The sequence below is a fragment of the Aplysia californica genome, unplaced genomic scaffold (genome assembly GCF_000002075.1).
Source record: "Aplysia californica isolate F4 #8 unplaced genomic scaffold, AplCal3.0 scaffold00122, whole genome shotgun sequence".
NCBI classification, from domain to species: Eukaryota; Metazoa; Mollusca; class Gastropoda; order Aplysiida; family Aplysiidae; genus Aplysia; species Aplysia californica.
The window spans coordinates 924,005-930,854 of NW_004797392.1; the positions used below are offsets into that span (position 1 = coordinate 924,005).

General features: G+C 39.0%; 1 protein-coding gene across 1 annotated transcript in view; it reads right to left on the reverse strand.

The window, feature by feature from the left end:
- LOC106011463 overlaps window positions 1-6,709 on the reverse strand; it is an 11,806-nt gene extending 5,097 nt beyond the window's left edge. The window contains exon 1 of the mRNA XM_035969164.1: window positions 5,069-6,709. The gene's annotated coding sequence lies outside the window, so the exon portion shown is untranslated. The remainder of the gene's footprint in view (window positions 1-5,068) is intronic.
- Between the last annotated feature and the right edge of the window lie 141 nt (window positions 6,710-6,850).

Here is a 6,850-nt window from a genome sequence, read left to right on the forward strand (position 1 = left end):
AAAGGAGGTGAAAGGAGACAATTTTAGAGACAAAATGTTTCCGTCGCTACCCGGATTCGAAACCGAGACCTTTGAACGAGAGGCGAACACCTCAATCTCTAGGTCACGAGAGCCCCCGTACAGCCCCTGCAGACATTAGGCGATTTCCAGACCATTTCTAGGCTGAAACTAAAAACACATACCAAACAGAAAAGCACCATCAAGAAAAAGGGGAGACTGTGTAGCAAGCAAATGTAGGCAGATGGACAAGTCTCACAACTTCAATTTTTTATCCGGAACGAGCATGAAAATGCTGACCAAACACTTTAAAGACCGCCCTTGTCCTTTAGGTATATGTTCATACCTGAAAAGTCTCTTCATTCAATACAAAATCTAATTGATATCTGGTCCCAAACCCAGTACAACACTGAGGGTACTGAATATGTTGGATGGTACTGCATTGGTAATCAGCAATCTAATTGTATGCATACCATTAAAAAAAGTTCGCGGCTTGGATATTTTTTCCCCGAAAGTGCGCGGCTTTGATAGTTCTTTTCTCGAAAGTGCGCGCCGCTCTGATGTTCTCCCGTTCGAATTCCATTCCGCTCACTCACTCGTCCCTTGATTTGTGTTGTCGAACGTAACTGGGCGCAGATGATGCTGACATTTGTCTCCCTGTCCCTGATAGTTTGTCGTCTCCTCGGCTTTCCAATGAACTATGTGTTTTGTTACTACATCCATGTAATAGTATGTAAATAATTTTTTCTTACTTTTACTTTTACGTTCTTCATTTAGCAAAGTAACGAATTTTATTCGTAACCGATGGGTTTGTTCAAAAACATCGTTCATTTATTGTTACTTCAACATTTCTCTGCTTCAATTTTCTACCCTCAAGTACACTGTTGTTTTGAATTATGCTTTAAAATTTTCCTTTGTCATTACGAGTGCCAACAACTGATACATCAATGTCGTGGCAAAGAACATATTGTTTCAATTGCCTTTTTGATCTTTTGATAGAGAACAAGTTAGCAAACCGGACTCAGCGTTGTTGTGATTAGACATTTCGTCGTCATGTCATGACAAAGTACAAAGAACATCGTTTCCAGTTGCCTCTTTGATCTTTTTATTAACAACCGGTTGGGGTTAGCAAACCAGGGCACCTGTGTTGTTATAAGCTTGTTCACTTTCGTTTGGCCGCGTTAAAAAATATAGCTCATTGAGGAATTTACCTATGCCCACGAAACTTTGTACGGCACTTTGCAGGCCAGCGACCAAACAAATTGTTTGTTATTTTTTGTTTTTTCAATACAATATTGACCAGTAATATAGGGTGTTGTATTGGTTGGGCGTTTCGCGTCGCACGTACGCATAAACCCTGAGTTGGATTCCCATGTAGGGGCATTTTTATTAAGCATCTCGCGGTCTTTCTGCTTGTACGTTGTATCTCTCTCTCAGTCTCAGCCCAGGTTGGCCCTGACAAGTAGGATCGAAGCCCGCTTCCTTAATGACCCAAAGTGTGTTGATGGGGGCGTAACACATCAGCATTAGGAAGAAAAAAAACCCACACAGTGGAAAGACAACCCTCTTTCAGATTATTTCGAGAAGGAGGAATTGGGAGAAAGAGTGTAATAGTTTAATAGGGGGGGGGGGGTCTACCATTATTCATTATCATTATGAATGATGAGTCAATTGAACACCAAAATGCACTACAAAAACAAGAATAGATAAATAAATCAAGTCAATGCGTACATAAACATGTGCAAAATGGGAAAAGGGCGCGCTACGGAGAGCAACCCGAAATGGACACGCCTCGGATAAATTTTTGCGGCGTGTGTGTGTGTGTGTGTGTGTGTGTGTGTGTGTGTGTGTGTGTGTGTGTGTGTGTGTGTGTGTGTGTGTGTGTGTGTGTGTGTGTGTGTGTGTGTGTGTGTGTGTGTGTCGGTGTGTGTGTCGGTGTGTGTACTGCCTACCTATAACAGAAAGACAAATTCATAAAGAATTCTGTAGGCATAATATATGACTTTTAGGCCGTTGTGAATCAGCCATCAACGACAGTTTTGGTTTTCAAAAACACTATTATTATTAGCATTATTGCACACACTTGTCAAAAGAATCTTTGTTTTAAAAACGAATCTTATGTGAAATATAGCCTTTGCATTTAAGCCCAGAAGACAATAACATTATTACAAGTACTGTACGTACAAAACATTTTACCATGGGGAATGCAATCTTTTGAACATGCACTAATCATTGCCTATCAATTTAAGTACGCTAGTAGTAACCCGTACTTATTGAACTCACCATGGAGAAAAGTATAGAACAAGAAAGTCAAACAGATGGACTATATATGGGAACTCCCCCCCCCCCAAAAAAAAATTAATTAAAAGGCACCAAAAAAAAAAGAATACAAACTCTGTCCCACAAAATCATGCAAATAATAAACCAAGAAGAAAAATCAACTCACTCTTAAAATTTAAAAAAGAAAAGAACCCCCCCACAAAAAAACCAAAAAAAACCCCAACAACAACAGAAGATTGACTCATCTAAAAGGCATCTAAAACTCAAGAAAACATGTTCAGGCAAATAAACGATTCACTTCCTTAAAAGTTAAATAGTGACCACAAAAGTACACAGTACAACTCATGGTCTAATCACCACAAAACTAGTAAAGAAATCAACTGCAAAAAAAACACTACACCACTTAGAGAACTAATAAGGATACAAGCAGTATGACAGAGAAACAGAGAAAGACTTAGAAAGGGAATTGAACAAACTTTATGGCCTAAGTGACATTTAGAAAGTAGTGTTTTTAGTGTTAAGTTTCCCTCAAATGTTCACCAACACTATACAATAGGCAAACACTAGACACGTATGAGTAGAACTTCAGAACTTAATAAAACATCAACGTTTATTTTTGTCTGTGCACATGCAATTAAGTGCAAAAATATAAATACTTGTATTTTACTTACACTCTTACTTCTCCTTTGCAATATCAAAATTTGACAAAGAAATGATAAAAGTCCCATTATTCACTGCTTTTGCTGGTCATATTTTGGGTTCATAATTCACCAAGCCCTTGCGCACCCCCCCCCCCCCAAATAAATAAATAAATAAATAAATAAATAAATAAATAAATAAATAAATAAATAAATAAATAAATAAATAAATAATTTTTTGAAAAATTGAGAAATACACATTAATTTCTTCGAAAATTATGGGAAAACAGCTTCTGGTGCATACCATAAAGTAAATTACCTCTAAAGTATTAAGTGTTCATCAACAAACTATATAATAATACAGATAGATGGGCATATGCAAGGTATTTGGAGACAAACTGAGGGAAGAAAGGAAAAGAAAATAGTGTTTTTACTATGCCTATGAATGAATGCACAACGCAATCAGAAATAGTATAGTGTAAAACTTTATGAGGATGCAACTGGCCTTCTGCACAAGATCAAACAAGTACAAAAAAGTGGAAATACATGTGTACCCTATTTAGATGAAAAAACGGAGAAGGAGAGAATACTTGGTGGGGAAAGAGAGAAGAAAGGAGAGTCATAGTGCTGATTGAGCAAGGGGGAAGTCAAATACTGGAAATAAAATAAAGAATTCAAACCTTTGTTATTTCATCCTGAAACCAAATGATAACATAAGTATCAATATAAAGAATTAAACTTCTGAAGGCATTGAGTTTAGTGGTTTTGATGTCCCATTCTCAACCGAAAGAGTAGCCTAGGTAAGACGGTTTGATTCTCCTTCCCGAATCCTTTTGGTGAGATATGCAGTGTGTTGGGGAGAAATTCCATATAATGCAGCTTATAAGAGTAGCTACTAATTTAACTTATTAGTGACTATGTTGTAAAAATAGCATCAGATATGTTACTTTTCAGAAAATTGGAATATACTCAAACATGCATAGCTTCTTTATACTGATCGGTCTGGACTCAAAACAGTTGTTTTTTTCATTCTGCCTCTGCAAAACACTTGACAAAGTGAACTGAACCATAATGATGACAGTCTAAATAAGTTATCAAACAAACCCGGAATATCAGATAAATAAAATAGGATGTTACTGATCTCCACAAAGAGAAATTGATGCAGCATGGTAAATATAACATACACACATACACTTGCACACACATTAACTTTCATAATAATTATATGTAGGTACCATCATAATATGGGGAAATCAGGCGCTTGTCAAAATAATGAAAAGGAAGAAACTGCCATTTTTGTACCTGGCAATTTTCGTCAACTTTTTGTTTTTTGGCTCAACATCTTATAATATACGTCCATGTAAAAATACATTTCTATGTGGATTTTCTTTTTAAAAAAATAGAATAAAGGCTCAAAAACTTTGGCAGCCATTTTCTTGCTAATTTTACATCTAACACCAGGTATTCCGCCCACCTCCATCAGTCGCAAATTTTTTATTTCTATTTAAGATTGATGAGTATTTTTTTTCTTAAACAAAAAAAGACAAATGGGAAAAACTTTTAGAAGAATCCAATAACTCAACACCCAAAAATTGAGGAGTTCCCCCAGATTCCACCACTGCTGCTGGGCTTATTTTTGTTGTTGGTGGAGGTTTTTAAATTTATTTTCCCTTCCAATTGTTTTTTCGGGGGGGGGGGGGGGGGGGGGAATAGGACATATATAGTGCAAATGTGTCAAAACGCAATTTCTGGAAACATGTAGCCTAGGCCAACATCTACAACATAACAATACCATCAATATGGTTATGAGCAGATGGAAGTGTTTGAGGTTTTAAAAAATGTTCATCTATATACAACGTTAGGAGGCTGTCATATATATACGGTCATTACAGTATGATTAACTAATCAAAACAGGAATTAAGATCAATTAAGTCAAATGACGTGTTGCCTGGATCTAGTCAAAGGCCATTTTTTTTTTGGGGGGGGGGGGCAAATTATGGAACTTCCCTGTGAATACCAGGGGATCAGAAGAGGGATACACACTAGATCTGTAGATCTAGAAATCTAATTTTTTAAAGCCAACTACCCACAAAAAGATTAAAAATCATCAAATGTCCCTTCAGTCAGTTTCAGTTAATCACAGTTTTTCTTACCTTCTTTCACTTTTCAATTTCTGGTCGACTTGAATCTCGAATCTATTGATATTGAATCTATGGCAAAAACAAAACAAAACCAAAAACAACTGATAGTACAGACAGCTGACTCTCAAGTTGCTTCCACAAAACAACAATGGGAGCGCAAGGTTACTGCACTGGCTCGCACTCTCGCAGTCTCAACTCGGGTTCGTTCAACGGATTACAGTCCCCTGGACCCAATTTAGCCATGTGCTCAGCTATATTTAGTAGCGGAAGTGTCCTCGTTGCTACAACAATCCGCCATTTTGCATACGAAACGAGGTCATTCGCGTGTCAACAATGGTCCCTCATCGAGCCCTCTCACACAGAGAAAGAAGACACTCATCCTGCTAAGGGCTAATCTGGGGATCCCCTCCTTGTAAATAATTCACACCCCTCCCTTCAAGTGCGATACATACTATCACGCAACCTATCTTCCACCCTCTTCTCGTAATTACGGACCACTTGCGAGAGAACGTCGCGGTTGGAAACGTACAATGTACAAACATTCTCATTCCCTAACATATTGTCGGTCGGTCCTTTATTACAGGTTGAAATACAACCAGAGAAGCTACGTACACACTCATATTCTATTGATAAGAAAAAGAAAATGAGCATACCTTGCTCTTCAGCTGATGGGCAATCGAACTCTGAATCTGCCCAGGCCTTATTATACTATCCAAATCCGCAATGCCATCAACTGTTCCAAGCGTCAAACGCCGGGGGTGTTTTACAATGGCTTCTTCTTGCTTGCTTTCCGTTGTTCTTGACTGCCATTTACTTCTCGGACCACCTGCCTGAGTGTGTGGCCGGAGCCCCATAGCACTATGGGCACCGTGTAATTGTGTCGAGGCAGTTGATGGACGCACAACATTGTCGAAAAGTCCAGTCGTATAGCTTGGGTGTGTCTGAATATTCGCCGCCGCCGAGCTTGGTCGAATTTTTTTCGATCCTTCTTTAATAGGAGGCAGAGGAGAGTATCCTATCGATCCCCTACTGCTGGAAGGCATGATTGTACCAACTTTAAGAAGAATAAACAAAAACCAATTCTACATCATGGGGGAAAAAACAGCACAACGTTATTTAAACACAACAAGCGCCTGGTCACGATGTCTCGAAGCACACAGCAGTCATATTATACGCATACACTATGCCGAGCAACGAATGTCAACTGTCAACTTCCGTTGAGGGCATGGAACGAGCTGAATGGGGCAACGGAGTGTTCCTGTGCGTCGGGCGTCCCACTTACCAGTCATATCAAACGTGTGTATTGCGCTGTTCACCGCAGGCCTGTATAATATATCGTGATTTGACCTCTCTGGTACGGGTACTTCGGATCGGCGCCTTTGTCTCCAAGTAATAAAAATTTGACGTGTATAACCAGGCCTGTCGGGCATTAACAGTGCTGTTTAGAGTATAGCCCGCACATGTATTATGTTTGCTGTATTAGATCAACAGGATCGAGGGCTAAGGCAAAAACACCTTCCACAAGCTTACGGCTTCTGTCACATAAAAAATAAAACACTTAAAAGTGCTTTAATTTATCACGTTTTCCATACTCGCCGTTGAGCTGATGTGTGTGTATGTGTGTGTATGTGTGTGCGTGTGTGTGTGTGTGTGTGTGTGTGTGTGTAAGAGAGAGATATATATAGAGAGAGCGAGAGTGAGAGAGAGAGGGGAGGGGGGCGGTAGGGGAGGAGGAGTTACAAAGCATGCACGAAGTGTGGTACGCGTAATGTATAGGCTAGTATAAATATAACA